The sequence below is a fragment of the Corvus cornix genome, chromosome 2 (assembly GCF_000738735.6).
Source record: "Corvus cornix cornix isolate S_Up_H32 chromosome 2, ASM73873v5, whole genome shotgun sequence".
NCBI lineage: Eukaryota > Metazoa > Chordata > Aves > Passeriformes > Corvidae > Corvus > Corvus cornix.
In genome coordinates this window covers 63,388,729-63,406,979 of record NC_046333.1, presented here as the reverse complement: position 1 = coordinate 63,406,979, position 18,251 = coordinate 63,388,729, and the positions used below count along the sequence as shown (strand labels likewise).

General features: G+C 42.6%; 1 non-coding gene across 1 annotated transcript; it reads left to right on the top strand.

Annotated features, from left to right (window-relative positions):
- Window positions 1-9,170: 9,170 nt before the first annotated feature.
- TRNAY-GUA lies at window positions 9,171-9,260 on the top strand. The gene is given in 2 exon segments: window positions 9,171-9,207; window positions 9,225-9,260. It is a non-coding gene; the product is annotated as a tRNA-Tyr (tRNA).
- Window positions 9,261-18,251: the final 8,991 nt, after the last annotated feature.

Sequence of the window (18,251 nt, the reverse complement as noted above, 5' to 3'; positions counted from 1 at the left end):
CTTAATGCAAACATTGCAGTAACTGAAATGTGAAGCTGGAAATCCAGAGAATTCTCCAAAAGCTTTAAGTAGCTTTTTAGGCTTCATTCATGTTGGGCCTAATGGATCCTCAAAGGGGAGAATGGCTTATCAAAGACAAGCATTTTAAGTACCTCGTGTTTATGTGGTAGGTAAATGGGCGTTTGTTACATTTGAATTGTTTCTGAATATGCAGAGAAAAATATCAGACCACCAGCAGCAGCACAGTGAAGCAGCAGTACCTAGCTGGGGGAAAAAGTGTTTTCTTTTCCCATGTTAAGATATGTTCGTTTTAATTTCCATGCAAAATTATAAGAATAAAAATATGCTGCCCTTTAGGGGAATGGCATTTTGCTAAATACCATGCATTGCTACAAACCTTAGATGTGAAGGGCCACATGCAAACATTTACATAGAAGAACTTTATGGATGTGTAGCTGGCTATCAGTCCTGCAGGAAAAAAATATTTCTGACAGCCTGGCTCTTTCAAGGTATGACATTTATTGCCTGCAGATAGAGGCCGAGTTGGGTAGGTGTGATGTTGTGACAGAAATTGAATGGTTAGCTCTGCCTTTCATTTCTTGTCCTTAAATCCTCTTCAGCTGGCTTTATGTAGCCTGTTTTCCTAATATCTGAGTTTGCTATTAGCAATGCACTTACATATGGATGCCTCAGTCATTACTGTCCAGCATTCTGGCCTATTCAAGATTAGAGAAATCTTCCTCTAAGCTTCCCAGAAATGCTACTAAAGTTTGTCTGTTCGTTGTCTTCAGTGGTTGCATCTTCTTTCATTAACTAGGGTAGCTGGTGTTGAAAACCAAACAGAAGGTAATGACAGACCACAGCAAGCTGTCTGTTGCTGCAGATGGAGGATACCTCTAGGATTTGGGTCAGAAAACACTTGGCAAGCATCCCTCTGAATTCTTCTTGTCACATGTTGAAGAAGCCTGCTTACTGGCAGGGGTGAAGAAGGAAGCAGAAGTCTTAAAATGGCTGCAATATGAATTTTTTTGTTTTATTTTTGTTCAGCATCAGAGCTATTTACAGCGTATCTTGCCAATTTATTCATACTGCTGCTGTCATGGGTTTTTCCTGATTCTCTGCTTTCAGGACCCACCCCCACCCCCGCCCCACATGATCCCATTTAAGTTTGCAGTGGCAGGAAAAACGAGAGTTACTTAAGCCCCCTTTTAGAACAGGACCTTGCAGAGGTACTGTAAGAAGCCATTTGTTTTCTTTAAACATAGTTCGGCTTCGCACGGGCGCACACACACATTCAGATGGCTTCCACTTGAAATTCCTCATCTAATCCAAATAGCTCACAGCCTTGACTGTGGAACCGTGAAGGGGCTCCCCTGACCCCCTGCTCTGCCAGCATGCGGGGCTTGGGCCGGGGCAGGCCGTGCTCACAAGGTCTGCACGTGTTGGCCTGCTGGCAGATACACCTCCAAAAGCTCCGAACCCCACCTTTCTCTGCTGCTTGCTTGCGAGAAGAAGCAGAGTGAAATCTGAGGGAAGCCTTTGTCTCTTTGGAGACTCTATCACACACTCTGCCGGCTTGGGCAGAGTAAATTTGAGGTTTGCAAGCCAGCAGGGAGAGTTGCTGTATGTAGAGATGGCAGTCAGGTGGATACGCTTGGCCTGGAGGGGAAGCAGGAGTGAATTGCACCATTACACTGTCTGTACCCTCCTCCTTACTCTGTCCGTGTAAACGAACACACACAAACACACCGTATTGTTTGCAGTTCTTCAGCACAGCCTTTTAAACAAATTTTAAACAATGCCTCTTTCTTTTCTTCTTCTAGGGCGCGAATAAGTTATCTAAGGTGCTGGATAGATGGATGGTGGCAGAGCTGTTGGACCTACTGTACTGCTGTAACTCTTGCCTTACAGCCTCCTCTGTCCAGGCAGTCTCTCTTCCCGAGGAAAAGAGAAACTGCCTATGCGCCAGCACCTTCCTTTCCCAAGAAATAGTCCCTTGGTACAACTGAAGCTGCTGTGGCTGTACGCAGGGGAAGAGGATGCTGCAGGCATGAGGCTGGCCTGGGAGGAATGACTGTAGAGAAGGGAGAATGTCTGTATTTCGTTCCAGGTCCTGGAGAGGCTGAGATTGTATTCCCTTGATTCTGTCCCATTGCTTTATCTTTATGGGGTCCTGCAAATCCAATTTATCAATCAAAATGCCATATACCAGCAGCTTTTTTTGTATTTAACCAGTAGGCATTATTTTGCAGATATATCTCCTTTGTCTGCATATCATCTGGAGAAGTACTTGTTGTGTATATACATGTAGACCAGACTTCTTTATTTGTATTGCCATACTGGTTGCCTTGCTCATTGGTCCACAGGCTTACATTAGGCTCTGTAGAGGTACAAAATCATAACACTTCAGAGATGCACATTTAAATAGATCATGTCCATTAATTTTATTAGGGAGGGAAGAAAGTTTTCTTTCATGTCTTCAATAATTTGTCTTATTTTTTGTGGCTCAAAATCATGGAAAAGGAAATGAAAAGACACAAAGAGTTTTGCCCAAGAAGCTCACAAATTAAATTTAGACTGGGATGGTAAGATAGGTTAACAAACAGAAGAGAGGCAGTAGGGTAAGAACGGAGAAGGGTTACAGAAATAAGATTACTTGCAGTCCATGCAGTATACCCTAATACACTTCCTTATGCCCTACTCTATCCCCAGATGCTGCAGAGAAATGGCCAAAGATTAGCTCTCAGGTGCAGGGAACTGTCTGTGTGGTGTTTGTTTTTATAGTGCCTAGTTCAATAGAACCCTAATCCTCATTTGGAGTCCCAGAGTCCTGTAGCAATACAAGTAACACACACAAAGTAGTAGCAATAAGATCCCTTGGCCCAGCTCCTTTCTGAGTGCTGTATCCAAGATTAACCTAAGAAAAGGAAAGGATTATGCAGCTTGTAGGGATGTAGCCGTTATTTTGGGTGTTTGTTCTTACCTTCTGAAGTTTGCTCATCCCTTTCAGAAAGGATGTTTTGACCTGAAACTAAATTTGATATTAACGCTGCCCTACTCCTTGTTCGATACTCAGTGATATCTGAAATGTTTGGCTCTGACTATGTAAAGGTGGGAATACCAGGAAAGAGGACAATATAATATCTGGGCATATTTGGAGCCCAGCTCCTGATAAGGAAGTGGGAACAGAACAGATTTTTTTTTTAATAAGATGACACTTGTTCTCAGAAATAATTTCCCAGGAACTCTGATGTTTACAAAAGAGGCATCAGAAAACACATATGCCTGCCTAAAGGTTTTGCTTCTGATGGCTGAGGTGAAGCCCAGGTTTGATACTGCTGTTGTCTGGCCTGCTGAATCCTGGTAGGTCCAGGTCTATTAGGGCCCAGCAGTTTGCCAGAGTCAAGAAGGTCAGTAACCTCATGGGCTGTGTAATGTATGGTCTGCTCCATCAGGATCGGTGTGTGCAGTTGGCTTCAATTCGCTGTTCTCTGAAATTAAGAATAACCTGGAAAAGTCAAACTGTGTTTAGAGCTTAGTTTTACACATGGTCTGAGCCAGCATTCATGCCTCAGACATGCGTCTAACATATTCTGGCTGCACTGTGAGGTGTTAAAGTCTAGCTGGAAAAGAGCTTAAATGCTGCTGCTTCACTGGTTTGGGCCCCACAGTGGCTGTCATTCTCCACTCCTTTACCTGTTATTTCATCCTTTAAGTCCAAGTCCCTCCAGAAACATGAGCTCTCACGCAGCTGGTAATTCTTATATGTCCAAGTAATGCGGATTTGGATCAAGAAGACATGGTCAGAGTTTGTCTAATTAACTTCCTGTCACTATAGCCAAGTCAGAAATTTAAGGTACAGTAACTCATTTTATAGTCACTCTTTCTGGCACTGAATATAGATTGGAAAAATTCTTTGCTTAAGCAAGATGTGTGGTAATATTGTTATGCAATATTAAAGTGCTCTTTAAAAATAAATTATATTCTCGTGAGTGTGAGAGACAAATATCCCCTACCACAGCCAGACCTGACACAAGCAAGTCTTCTCTTTATCCTGCTAAATTCTTCCATGAAGAGAAAAACCAGCCAAAGAGTTATATCCTAGTCTTTTTTTTTTTTTTTTTTTTTTTTGGTAACCCCTAAATTATTTGATGTTGAGTCTTCAGAAAGACTAGATAAAGCATTAGCTGTGGGTAGAAGAACATATCAGGTACCACACCAGTTCATCAGGGTTGTGCATGCACATCTCCCTATGCTAAACCAAGTGTATGGTTTAAAAAAGGGTCCCAAATATTTAGGGCAGAAATAGTCATTCCACTTGTAAGTGCTCTTTTTCTTCTGGGTTTTCCTCTTAGCTTCCAAAAGCTGCCCCTTAAATGCCACTTGTGAATGGAGAAAATTATGCACTTTCAAATTCTCTCCTGGGGAATGAGGGCTCGTATCTCTCCCTTTCACACTGATACTGTAATTTCACACTATTTTTTTTGCCAGCAGTTGGGCCTTTCCTCCTTATATATGACATGCATGTTTCATTTTCATTAGGGCTTTTATACTTTGAGAGGCCTGGTGAGCAGGGGAAGGGAGGTGGCTGGGTGGAAGCACTGCCACCTGAAGGGAAGCAGTCATAGGAGGTGGTGGGCTCTCCCGTGTCCCAAATAGTGCCACTTTTGTACTCTGCCCTACTGCCCTCCCTCAAGTGATACAGGGTTTTGCTGCCACTGAAGCCTCCAGTGAGGCCACAGACTTTACAACAGCTATTGTAAAGCAATAAGGACACACAGAGGGAAAAACCTAAACAAACAAACAAACAGTGCACCGTGGTAGTGGTTGGATGGAAACTACGTTAACCTATGTAGGGGTCAGGCTCTCCAATGGCTTACACTTTGCAGCAGCTAGGAGCTAGTACATTGTATCTGTGTAATGTCATGTCCCAGCTGTGGTTAATTGCCACCCAAATATCAAAACTTTCCGGGCTGATCATCATCAAAGAAAAGCTCACACATTATTAGTCTTGTCTTTCACCAGGAGAAGGGCAAGACTTGGAACCCCGTGTGGGAGAGAGGACAGGAATGCTGCGCACTGCATTTTGTAACTTGATTTAACACGGCTGAACATTTAAAGTGTTCAAGAATAGTTTGACAACTACATGGAGGGTACTTCTTTCCATGCCTACTGATGGGGTGAGCTCTCAGGCACTCGTATGATCCCTACTGGGTTGTGCCATCTGGATCTGATATCTGGGCACTGCCCTGGGACTTCAATTTTTGCACTTTAATTGCTTATGGAACTGGCCGTACATAGGAAGAAAATGGAATTAAAACAGTTTGCCTGTAAAGATAATATTTTCTTTTTATTAAAACTACCCCAGACCTATAAGGTTGTTATGTAGCAAAATTCAGCATACACAGCTCAGATATTGCATACCCAAAGGATACTTCCCTCTGGATGTCTCTTACTGATAATAGAGCAGCATCAGAAGTAGTAAATGGATTCTCTGAGCACAAAAAAACCTGGTAGCTGTAAGCAATGTCCTATAAACTCTGTGTATCCTGAAATGCAGCCCACGCTCCAGCGATGCAATCGAACTTCCTCTATATGAAACCTTCATGTACTCTCCCAATTCTTTTCTTTCTTCATTCCCACCTTCCTGCCCCTTGGCATTCATTCACACTGACGTTATTAGAGTTGTCTCTGAAGCTGGCTCAAGGAGTCCTACATATTATTTACATCACAACAAAGCCTGGGGGCATCAGACAGGGCTGGGGGTCTGTTGTGCCAGCTGCTATTCGGCCTTTAAGTACAAAGATAGTTCCTGGCCAGAAAAGATTTCTATCTTGAATTTTAACAGGTAGACCAGAGGGAGATGATGGTTTCCCTGATGCTTCAGACTCTAAATTCAAGTTGCTGTGAGTAGTAGTCTTTAGGAAAACCTCCTCCTCTCTTGCAGGAGTATCGAACAAAGCTGCCAAATTGAGATACCCTGAAATCATCGCCAGCTGGTGGTGCAGAACCCACAGCAGTCAACCAGTGGCGTGTAACACACACCAGACAGAAATAAAGTGAACAGGGAGATTTCACAAATTTATTACGAGTCCAGCCTAACGCTCATATTCAGAGCATGTGTGGATTTCCACCTCAAAAGAAAACAATTCCTGCAAGTCCCTCAGAATTGACCAGATTTTTAAAAGCTTTTCACTGGGGGAAAAAAACCCCCAACAAAACAACAAGGAAAACCAAACCCGAAAACCTTTAAACCATTTAAGGCCACCTTAGAAAGTCAGCCTGTAAGTATACAAAACACTGGAGAGCATCATATGCTAATCTGCACTTAACAAAACACATAGCATTACCAAGAGTAATTATACAGTCCAGCTATTAGTAGCTTTACCTCTGGCTGCTCTCCATCCGGCTTTCAAGCTACATCCTTTCCTTTCATCTTATTCTACACCACATGAAACAGGTGAGCTGTTCCCTTTATATAGCTCAGGGCTCCAGTCACATTGCTCTCAAAGCTTGGTATCTTCATTTAATCAGTTAAAAGAACCGAAATAATCAGAGATCTTTCATGAACTCCATGCCAAATTTTAATTCTGTTAAGCATTCAAAGCTTACCAAGTTAAAAAAAAAAAAATCAAGAAAATAATAATTAATTTTTCCTAGGAATATCTACTTTGAAAAGCTGCCCTGGAGGGTACATTTGTAGTTTAGAAGAATATCTTTCACAAATCACCCATATATCACTGCTAGCAAGTTGCACAAAAAGAGATCTCCAATGCTTTTTATTGTCAAGGCAACACTGTGGTTTCTGCATCCCAATTGTTCATGCATAGATAGTAACAGCATCCACTTTTTATCTGATCCATTTGAATTTTCATCTTGACTTTAACCACTACTGATTTCTTACAGGAGAGTACAAATTGTTTAGGGTTATCTTCACCAGTAACAACTTCTGACAGCAAAGAGATGGCAATACTAGCCCTGAAGTCTGTGTTTGTTACCTATGGATTAGATGACAGTGCCAAAGACTTAAACTGGGTAGAGCATTAATTTTCAGTTTTGGGGTCCTTGAATGTGTGGGTGAGAAGTAGTGAATTATTTTTAAGGGGTCTGTGCAAGCTAACTCAGATAAGGCAGACTCATGACAATGGGCTTAAATTGGCTTGAAAGGAGCCTGAAGTGCCCCTTGAAAATGCTGTGGGGGTTGCAAACTGGAAAAGATTAGATGCCTGGGGCTATGCTATCTGCTCTGATTTAGGAGCTTGGGTCCTTGTTATCTGCTGTGCCATTCTTTCTCCAGTACAAGATTAACCCCACATTCTTGCATATGGGTCCTCTTTCCACCTAGGCCATTTGACCCCAGAGAGTGCAGATATTGCCCCTTCAGGCATACAGCAGTTCTCTTGCTCTCCACCATATGCTTTTCTTTACAGCATCAGCTGATGTGCTGCTGGTGGGTAAGTGACTGTCATGATGCACCACAGGTCCCAGGATTCCTGACCTTCCTATATTCCCATGAACAAAACCAGTGAGACATCTTACTGAGTTTGTTCTGAGATATGTGCTGGTTTAGCAGTGGAGGAGCATTAAGATGTCTGTTAGTATGAAAATAAATAAAATGTGTGTGTGAGGTTGGCTGTTAAGACAAAGAGCTGTATTTTCCAAACAGAGATGTATGTGGTGATAGTTTTGCTGTGAGTCCATCTGCTCTGTGGAGTCACCCTCCTGACATGGAGGTCACTGTTGTGTTGGTTTGCTAAAGACCTCTGAAGAGCAGCTGGTACAACCTGTAAAACCTCTCTCCAGACAGGGTAGACTTTAAAGTTAGGTCACATTAATCAGGTCTGTGTCAGTCAAGCTTGGAAATTCCACCTTCCAGACAAACTTTACAATGGTGAAAATTTTTACTTTTGTGGTATTTTTCTCCCCTTATATTTCAACAACATTTCTCTGGTGGTAGCTTGTGCCTGTCACCTTTCACTGTGCTGAGCAGAGCCTGGCCCTGCCTTCCCCATACGCTCCCATTTGGGAGCTGCAGACTGCAGGATGATCCCCCTTCATCCATCTCTTCCTCAGGCTGAAAAGCCCAGCCCTCTCTGCCTTCCCTCCTCCACTCTGTGCTCCAACTCCCTCACCATCTTGGTGCCCCTCCACTGGACTCACTCCATGATGTCCATGCCTGCCTTGTACCAAGGAGCCAAGGTGGGCCACAGCATTCTCAATTCAAGCTCATAAGCACTGAACATGTTGGAATAATCACTTCCCCCAACCTGCTGGCTACATGCTTTCTGCAACAGCCCCATGTTTGGGGTTGAGTCACAACGAGGAGGTGGAGGTAAGCATGGTTAAGGATGGATATGCTGTAGGGCACTGAGGTAACACTGCTGCACACACTCCCATCACAAGTAGGATGGCGTGGTTTCGGCAAACAGGGTGTCTGCTCACAGCTTTGTGCCCCACCCTGCTGCTCAGACAGACAAATGCTGGTGAATCACTATAATTCAAAAAGAGTGTAGTTTGCTTTCAATTGCCACAGCTGTGAGCTGCAGTGCTCAGATGATTCACAAAGGGTTCTGCCTTCCAGGCCCAGGGGCTGGGGAGGCCACTGGTTGTAATGCCAGACATTGCAACCTCATCTGTGCTCAAGGGGTCTTACTTGCACTGAGGGAGTTGGAGAGATTTGAATTGAAACCACAGTGCTTATTCCTTTCTGTCCTTCTCTTCTGTTCCTCTACATTAATACACTATGGAAGCTGCCAGGGAGGTGTTAACTGTTTTGTTTGCTGTTTTGTTATTGGATTTGGCTGGAGAACTGTTGTGGAGAATTGTGTGGGGGAGGTCTCCCTCTGTTCCTAGTTCAACTTAGGAAATGTGGCAAGGTCACCAAAGAGTGGGCAAATTTCTTTGTCAAGCCGTAGACAGATTTCATATGGGTCATGAGAAGAACTCCAACCTTAACGCTACCACCACCAACAGTCTTACAAGAGCTGTGAACTATTTGGCAAAGAAAACTGGCAGTTTTGTAACCAAAATCCAATTTCACAGGAGAGTTAGCTTTGTGCCTTTTTTTGGATACTGTTTTGCTGTTGTGAAAAGCAATACATATGGAGGCCCATTAGAGCCTAAGGCTATTGTTGATCAGTCTTGACTCATTCTTGGCACTCCTTTACCTTCCTTTGATAGCTCAGCTGATAGAGTGGAGGACTGTAGGCTGTCTCTGAAAATTAATCCTTAGGTCGCTGGTTCAACTCCAGCTCAAAGGAAAGATCTTTGAGGTTTGTTTTCGCTTTTGTCTTTCACTTTTTTTCCAGAGTTTACAACTTTGCAGAACTTCCCCTTCCAACCACTCTATACCCTGTGAGAAATTTAGTCTATTTTCCTTGTCTGCTTCAGATGGTTCTTACAGCTGCGGTGCTGTAACCACTGTCATCTCTCTATGGAGCATTCATTCAGGAGTTGGACTCAGTGATCCTTGTGGGTCCCTTCCTACTAAGAATATTCAGTGAAATTTATGAAATCTACCTAATCAGTTGATGCCCAACATAAGAGCTTCTGTTCCTGCAGGGGCTCAAAACCTTCCACAGGCCCTTGAGAGTTGGAGCAGACACATGGTGCAGAACTTGCAAAGCCTCTTTTACCTGAGTTGGGTGTGGAAAATGGGGGCAGGTCCAATTATTGGAGCACCCTTGTTTCTGGTTTCACCCCTTTTCCTATCTCATTCTCTCATCTTGAAGTTCTGAGGCTTTGAGCGGGGCAATGGGGGGCTAAGAGAGCTGGGAAAGAGAAATGTTTTTTTCTTCCCCAGCTCTCTTAGACAGAAAGGGAACACCAAGATCATTCAAGTTCTGATACCTGTCTGAGACAGTGACTACATGCAACAATAGTCACTGCCCTCCTGAAAGGGCGCGCTGTCCTGAGGTATATGATTTCCAAGCACTGTCCATTTCAATGAAGAATTGTAAAGGTTGGGGCTGGTACAAAGGAAATGGATAAGAAAGAGCCCTGAGAAAGGACACCAGAGGCCAGGTTAAGAAGACATTTTAAGGACTCATTCATACAGGAACCAACATCAGAAACTTTCAGAGAACAGAAAACAGGGGACTGTGACCTGTTAAAATTTTGTTTCACACAGGAAACTGACTCACTTTCACAAGACACAATGAGTTCTGAGACGTCTGTAAGAAGCTTTATTAAAGAAAAGATTAGAGGGTTTTATATGTTTACATTAGACGAGATGACATTAGGGATCTAAATCCCAAAGCTCATGCAAAGCTCCTCATGCAAAGCATCTCCTCATGCAAAGTGCATTGCTAAGCTGAACAAAGGTAGAAGGAGGTAGCAATTTCATTCAGTTGATTACCTTTCATTGTGCTTAGTAAGAAATATTTGCTAGTAGTTGGAGTCAAATACATCAAGAAACCAGTTAGAATGAATAATCAAGTGATTATATGTAATTCCAATATTAAAAAATTTTTTTTTGTTTTACTAATTAGTGTCAGATCAATGACCATCGATCATAGTACAACACTTGTTTTCTTTGTCCTTCCAGATTCAGCTGCGTTAATTCCCCTTCAGCCTGCAAAGCAGTACAGACTTGCAGCCTCATAACCATAATGGGTTTTCAGCACAGGAAGGCACGGGACAGGAGGAGGCAGTTCTGCCTCTCCTCCCAGCAACAGAACTGGTTCGCCGGGCCCCAGGGGTGGGGTGGGCAGGTCATTCATTTATTCCTTCATAGGTCCTCCCACAGCAGGATGGGGTTGTAAAAGCAGGAGTGGGAGAGGCAAGCAGATTCTTTGCAGTCCTGATAGGATTCCTAGGGTGGAGGATGCACAGCAGCATCGTCTTCAGTGGGACTCTGGCAGTCAGTTTATATGAGGAGGCAGAGAGGGGTATGAGCCTGGGTGATGCCACAGGAGGAACTCAGGTGTAACTAACCTGGATTAGAAATCTGTCCCAAGGCACCTGGGACAAATTCCCTCCTTACAATGTGCCTTTTATGGCCTTGGTGAGTGAAGTAGGAACCTTTCCACGATTCATGCATTAATTGCTACAATATGCCTGAAAACTGCCAATAATCATGACATGTAAATCCTTGTACTCGTGTCAGGGAAGAGACCGATGCTTTCCCTGAGACTGGGGAATGGCAGTGACTGATGGGCAGACTGGCCCATCTTGCCTCACAGGTATTTTGTTGATGTGCAGATCTTTCCTGACTTAGTATTTCAGTCTGAGTTGCACAAGGTATGACTGAAGCAAGAATGAAAGGAGAAAGGATTAATTAGAAATAGGTTCTCATTGCAAGCGATGTTCCTTCTGTGGTTGAAGAGGGAGAGTTGTTCCACTATGGATTCACTCATATTGCTGCCCACCAGTGGATAGCTGAGATAGTGGAGATACTACCTGATGTTGTTGGCTTCTGTTATCCCTTGGCTGTTCCATTGCCTGCTATTTCAGCTGCTGGGACTGCCCCCATACTGATGAAGTGACCACTGACTCTGTGTCTTTCTCTTCAATGACATTTACACAATGTAATTTTATAAAGTAATTTCCAGCCATTGTAGCCATCAAGCCAGAAATGTGAATTTAAATAAAGTTCTGGTGTTTTTCTCACACATGTGTGGTGGGAAGCATTTAAAAATTGTATTGTCTTTTGTGATTAGGAGCTTCAGCTTTTCCTTTACTCTTGAACAAGCTTCCCCTCACTGCCAAACGCCTCTGACTCATTGGACATTGTGAAGGTTGCTGTGTCCTTGTCAGAGGAATGGCACTCCACAGGCCAAACCTCTGAAATAAAGATGTAACCAGCTGGGGACATGATAGACCAGCAGTAGTATACTCCCATTAGACAAGATAATGTTTGTTATCAGTGGGATGAGTGGGACTTTCCTTCCCTTTCCTAAACACTTTCTTTAATCTTCTTGTCTCACCTCTTGTCCCTAATCAAACCTTTAACCTATAACCTAGCTTAGAAGCAGCACGCTGCGTAATGAAGAAATTGAAGCTCACACAGTTAGCATAAACATGTTGCAAAATATCTGTACTTTCTCCCCCAAGGAAAGAGCAGTGGTTGCATTCCCAAAGGACAGCTTGGTGAGTTGGATCCAGTCACCTGCGCCCACAATTCTTACTTGGTTGTTTTGCACCTTCGCTAAGCAGCAAGTGTTCCTTGGTTTGTGACTGGTCTCCTCTGTGCTCATCCTGAAAGTAACTTTTCATTAAAAATTAAAAGTGCAGTTTTGGCAATGGTATAACTCCAGGTTCCCTGTTGTACTTGCATTGAATGACTTTGTGTATCTTGTGCTTTGTTTTGATTTTCCAATACAGGTGAATCCCAGCTTTGCTCTAGACACCTGCTTTCACCTGGTTGCATCAAAGCTGTGTTGCAGGGTTTGCTTATTCAGACACAATGTGAATCAAGTGAGAAAAGCAGGGTCTGCCTAGGGAAATTTGATTAACCTTAAAGAAACTTCGGAAAATGCTGGGTGATCTCCAAATTTTGGATGATGTGAGCTGCATGCAATGGTATCAGGTTTCAGCCCAGAAGTGTAGTGCTGCATCAGTGATAGGAGTGAAGCCTTAACTTTGTACTGAGCCCGCTGCTTTCCTTTGAGCACTGTAACATTTTTCTGCTGTCGTTGCTCTGTTGTAGCCACCTGTTGCCTCTGGTCATGCAGATTTAGATAAAGCTCTCTGTGCAGGGCCATATCTTTGTAAAGTTTTTCATGGCAAGGAAAACATGGTCCTGACTCCTGTCTGGAATAATAATATAAATCAATAGCAACAACTGCACGGTTCCCTTACAGCTCTAGAGGTAGAATCATGGCAATTAAAATAATGTGCAATTAAGGAGAGCTTGAAAAAGCTTTTAAACCCAGGAAGCAAGTCAAGATGCTTTGCTGATGATTTGCTAGTTTGTAGAAATTGCAAGTGGTTGCAAATTGGTTTGCTTTTACCATGAAGTAAAACTATTCTCCAGTGTGTGTTTAGCTGAATTTATGAAAAGCATCTCAGCATGGCTGGAAACGACCAACAGTAGTTGCTGCCTTTACTTGCATCCACCAGACCAGATAGATTTACAGCAAACTAAGCAACTGTTTGCACCTTTCTTCAGGCCTTCTTAACCACCCTCTAACAATCAATTTTTCTTTTTCATATTGTCGTTGTTATAATCAGACCTTGATAAGAATTGCTGCCAGAGACACCCAATCAGTCCCACGCTATCATCTGGATATGATTAGAGTCCTCAGGACAGATTGAAGCCATTTGATAGCATTGATTACTTCCTTATTTCAGGTTGTGCCATTTCACCATTTACTGTTTTAAAATTCTTGCCTCATTTAAGAGGGTACCTTTTTTTTACATTGTAAATAACAAAATCTATTTTGTTGTGTGAGTCCAAATAAGCTTTGAAGTTTGTGGCTTTGTAATTTGAAAGTCATCTGGAGAGTGTATGCTCTCTTGTCATCTTTAATCAATGCACTATAATCAATTATCATATCAAAGTGCTCAATTACTCCTTAGTGCAGAGGTGCTGTAGCTGTTCGGCCTAATTTCCTAGAAGATTCTCAGCATTCTCACTGCAGCGTTGGGGTTACTTACCTGACTACTTAAAGATGTTTGCTGTGAAAAAGAAGCTGGTACTATTTGAACATCAGCCTCCTCACAGAAAGCAGTGTCAGATGCTTCTTCAGCACTGCAAACCAATTCTGTCTGTCCAGTTTGTCACCTGGGTGTACTGTGTTGCTGCCAGTTCCTAAGAAGAGAGTCTTTGTATCTGTGCTTTTATGCTAAGAATCCTGGCTCCCATTTTTTTTTCCTGAATATTGAGTGGTTTCAGCATTCCCTTTTCCTGCAGTATACTACCCTTCCATTTCTCAGGGATTATAGGAGGAAAGTTACCGCTGCCTGTTGGGTCTATAAGTTTCATGTTTATTTGAAGGCTGAGGAAAAGTAATTGTGAGGGGGGTTTTGTCAGGTTTTTTTTTTTGCATGATTGCTGTCTTAGTCCCCCAAACCTTATAGAAGCTTGAGAAGATATGTATTTGTGAATTAAAGATCTCTCCAAACTCAGAATTGAGGTGTTTGTCATCCATATTGCCTTTTTTTTGAGTATGCGGAGCTGAAAAATACACTGATAATTTTATGTCAGTATAAGGCTTTTTTGGGATCACTATGTTCTGAACTCCACACAAGCTTTAGTATTTCTCAAGTTCCTAGCTTTTGGTAAACCATTGACTTAATTCTCCAAGAAACCAGCAGCGAGTTTTCCCACGATTTTAGTTTGCAACAGCTTTGCAGACAAAATGATCTCCTTGGTTCCTTCTCCCAGAAAACTATTGAACCGCCAGTGAATGAAAGTCTAGGAGTATATTGCTGTATTAAATCTTGGAGAATTGATACAACCAGTTTTCCAGCACTGACTCCATGCCAGGAGAGCAGAGTGGTGTGTGGAAGGGAATGTTCCTGTTGTAATCTGATGGGGAAGGAGGAGAGTGGTGTCAACCAAGCAGAGTTGCTGGTGCAGGAGCCCTGCTTGGAGATCCATCCATTTATCCATCCATTTATCCATCCATCCATCTGTCTTGGGGTGATTTTATGATAATACTGTATTCCCCTATCATCTGCTTTATGCCCAGAAATGGGTCCTGCAGCTTTAAGTTGGGTCCAGAAGAGGGGGAAGAGAAGCCAGGTGAATTCTTCAGGGCAGTTTGTATTCAAACCCAATCCCACCCACTCCCCCACGTTCTCCCTGCTGCAGAGCTGAGGGAGCACCTTCCTGCTTTTAGCCAGCCTCTTAGCTGAGGCAAGAAATTTTCCCATACCGGCATACCAAAATCCTCTGGTAACTTCTTCTTCTTGTTCTTCTGGAACTGTCCAGCCTAGCTGTGATCTGAGAACCAGATCATTGGATCCTGTGGACCAGCAGGGAGGCTGCGGGGACACCACATCCTGGCCTTGGACCTCGGGAGGGGCCAAGCCAGCTACAGAAAAGAACTCTGAATCCACCAGCTTTCTCTGCATCGAGGAGTTTTTATATTTTAACAGTTATTCATTTTTTCCATGTGCCATGTGGTCACTCTGCTTCTTAAATAAATAGTTTTTTTCACTTTCATCCAAGAAATTCCTTTTGTATCGGTGGGGGAGGGAGTGCTGAAACCTGCCTTCTGTGGAGGTGATATTCCTTCCAGAGCATTTCCCCCTAAACTGGTGTCAAGCCGAGACACCATCCATCCATCCTCTGAGGCATACTGTTGGTTTCCTGCAGGAAGCCACCTGTATGTGGATGGGCCAGTGCTCAGTACTTGGTAAGAAATGAAACAGCACATGTACCTAGGAAAGGACGGTGAAAAAAAAAAAGAGGACACAAGGCTGTGTTTGAGCCACTTTTCATCAGGCTGAGGGAAGGAGAGCATGAGTGGCTTTATGGTGAGAAGGTCTGTAAAAACATAGCCATTATTGTCATCTCATCTTACCTTTTGAGAAATAATCAAACTTGCGATGAACCTTGTGACCTGTCAGACCTCTCAACTGAACTGCAGCTGGAGAGATTCACTGTAAAAGGGTATAGGCTGCTTCTTATTGCTGATTTTTAACCATGAGAGTTCCTAAGGGAAATAGCATATAGTAATAACATTTAATGGTTTTCTGATGAGCATCTGGTACTGGGTGTTTTTTTCTTTTAAATTGCATTAAAATTAAAACTGCATTATTGCAGAGTCCTCATTTCCTGTTAGGAGGCGAATTATGATGCTCTATTGATTTGCAAAGCTGTTTCCCATCCTGCCTAAGTGTGGTTAGTGGACAGAACTTCGCTCACAGACACAGACATGCCCTACCACCCCCCTCAGTTCTGAAAGTTTTTCACTCTAAATTATTCATAGTGAAACCGCTGATTCTCAAAATTTAAAACAGAGGAGAGAAGGTATAAAATGCTCTCATGTATGCCTTTGTATTAAATTATGTGCTATCATATTGAATAAAAGGAAATAGCAAGTTAAGCATGTTCAAGAAGCCACATGATGAGTATAATTGATGCATTCAGCCTATAGAAAATACATATAATAGTCCATTGTAGTTATGGGATGGGCCAGCCAATATTTTTGCCTTGGAGATCATTACTTAAGCAGATGACTCTTGACCCTTTTCTTTTAGTGCTTCAAGAAGTTTGCCAGAAAGTACCCTTTTGTGCCAATCAGCCTTTAATATCTCCCTCTGAGCAGCCTCAATTTTTCATTTAACTTACTTCTGAATGTTAATCTGCTTTTTATCCCGAGGATCTTTATGAGAAATAAATTGGAGCCTTTTCAGAAATGCAGTTGTAAAAGCTTCTTCCTTACTAGTTGAAAGTTTGCCACAGTGTAGCAGCAATGTATGTGTTGTAAAATGATGTAAAATTTAACAAAAAAAAGAAATCAAAAATAAAAAGGCAACGGTGGAATGCTGGAGAGACATGCTGGGTGTTTCTGTATGGAAACTCTCTGACCTATTACATGGAAGCATATGAAATGGCAGCTGATAGGAGACCAAAGAAACTTGCATTTGCAAAGACAAAGATGTACTTTGACATAACCTTGCAGTTCCCATTGGTCCTCATCTCCACCCCCCCCCCCCCCCCCCCCCCCGGGTGGCCAATGGGCAGAACAAAGAGAAAGGCTCACAGCCTAAATGGCAAACCACATTAGAGTAGATGGCTTAAATAGGTTCTGACTCAGGAAAGGAAGAGTGCTCCTTGAGATCCTGAAGATTGGAGTAGTACACGAAACTGGGTGGTTCCTTTTGAACCTTGTTGGGGAGAAAAAGGGAAGAAGATACCGGCAAAGAGAGCGGGCTCCACTGAGGAGACCGATGCGTGCTGCCCCTGGGGGCCGTTGTTGTGTGAATGCTGCTGGGTTCCCAGCTCTTCCCTGTGTGTGCAGGGACTGGAAAGAAAATCCGTGTTTTAATGTGAGTTGTATTTCTCTTTTGGAGTTTTTTTCATCAACTACCCTCTTTCAAGGGGAGTGCAGGTAGACCCCTGGAATGAATTCTAAGGAAATCCCATATCCTCCTACAAAACAACAAAGAAGCCTAATGTCAAGGGGAATGATAAGGGATCTTTGGTGATTTGCAAATGAATGGAACTTGGAGCTCTTTCCCCACACCACAGCAATTACTGGTGAAAAAAACCCTGAAATATGGCTTTTCTGAAGCCAAGGTGCCAACAGATTCCATCCCATTTGTTTTCTTTATGATGAGGCCTTTCTCTCCTCAGTGCACATGATGATACCCACTTTATTTAAAAAAACCTACACAATTGATGGCTGCTTTTTCTTTGCTGGGAAAGACAGACCTTGGCAAATAATTGCTTCTTGCTCTTACTCCTAACATATGTATGACTTATTATTTATAGAGACTCGTAGTAAAAATGAGAATGATTTTCTTGACCTGGTAAGTTACAGCTTAAACCAATAAAAGAACAAAGGAGGGGTGTGTAACAAGAGGACATAAGAAAGGCTTTTTTTTGAAGACTCACATGCATGGCTAATAGATGTAGACAGAGAAAAGAGATAAAATACCTCAGATTAATAACTATGACTTTCTGCTGGCTTATTGCTTTCTAAAAGCTTTCCCCTCTGTGGACGCAGAGCTGTATAAAAGATGAAGTAGTTGGACTCCACATTTTAGTCATCCCAGTAATGATGGCAACATCTCTGTTAACAAACTCATGTTCTCCAAAGAAAGCAATCCTCTCTCTAGTATTTCCAAGGGAAAAATTAATCGGGTTCACTTCTTTGTGTTGGCTCTATATTTGCTCCTCCATTCTTTGGTTCTCACTGCTTGACCTTTGTTGAATTACTCATGTAAAGCAACAAAATGCTGCTTTAAATATATAAATCTTGGTCCTTCTGTTTCCTGTGAACAAGTCCTGCTGAGAAAGTGAAGAAGAAACCTGTCAGGATGCCATAATAAGCACTGTATATCAGAAACCTACTTGACAGAAAGCCCAGCTCAAACACTAACTTTGTTTTTGCAAAGCAGGAAATGTTGCTTAAATTTGTATAGTAAATATTTATTTGTGCGTCACAGGGAGCTTTCATGTAAGGTTGGATTAGCTGGAAATCAGGACAAGGCCTGAAGTTTTCTCCTTCATTGCTGTGAAAGCAATTGTCTGAAGTAGTTCTCAAGGAAGTCCCTCAGCTTTTGAGCTAGGCAGGAATACATTGCAATTGACCTCAATACTGTGTTCTTCAGCAACTAAAGAGGAGGACTTT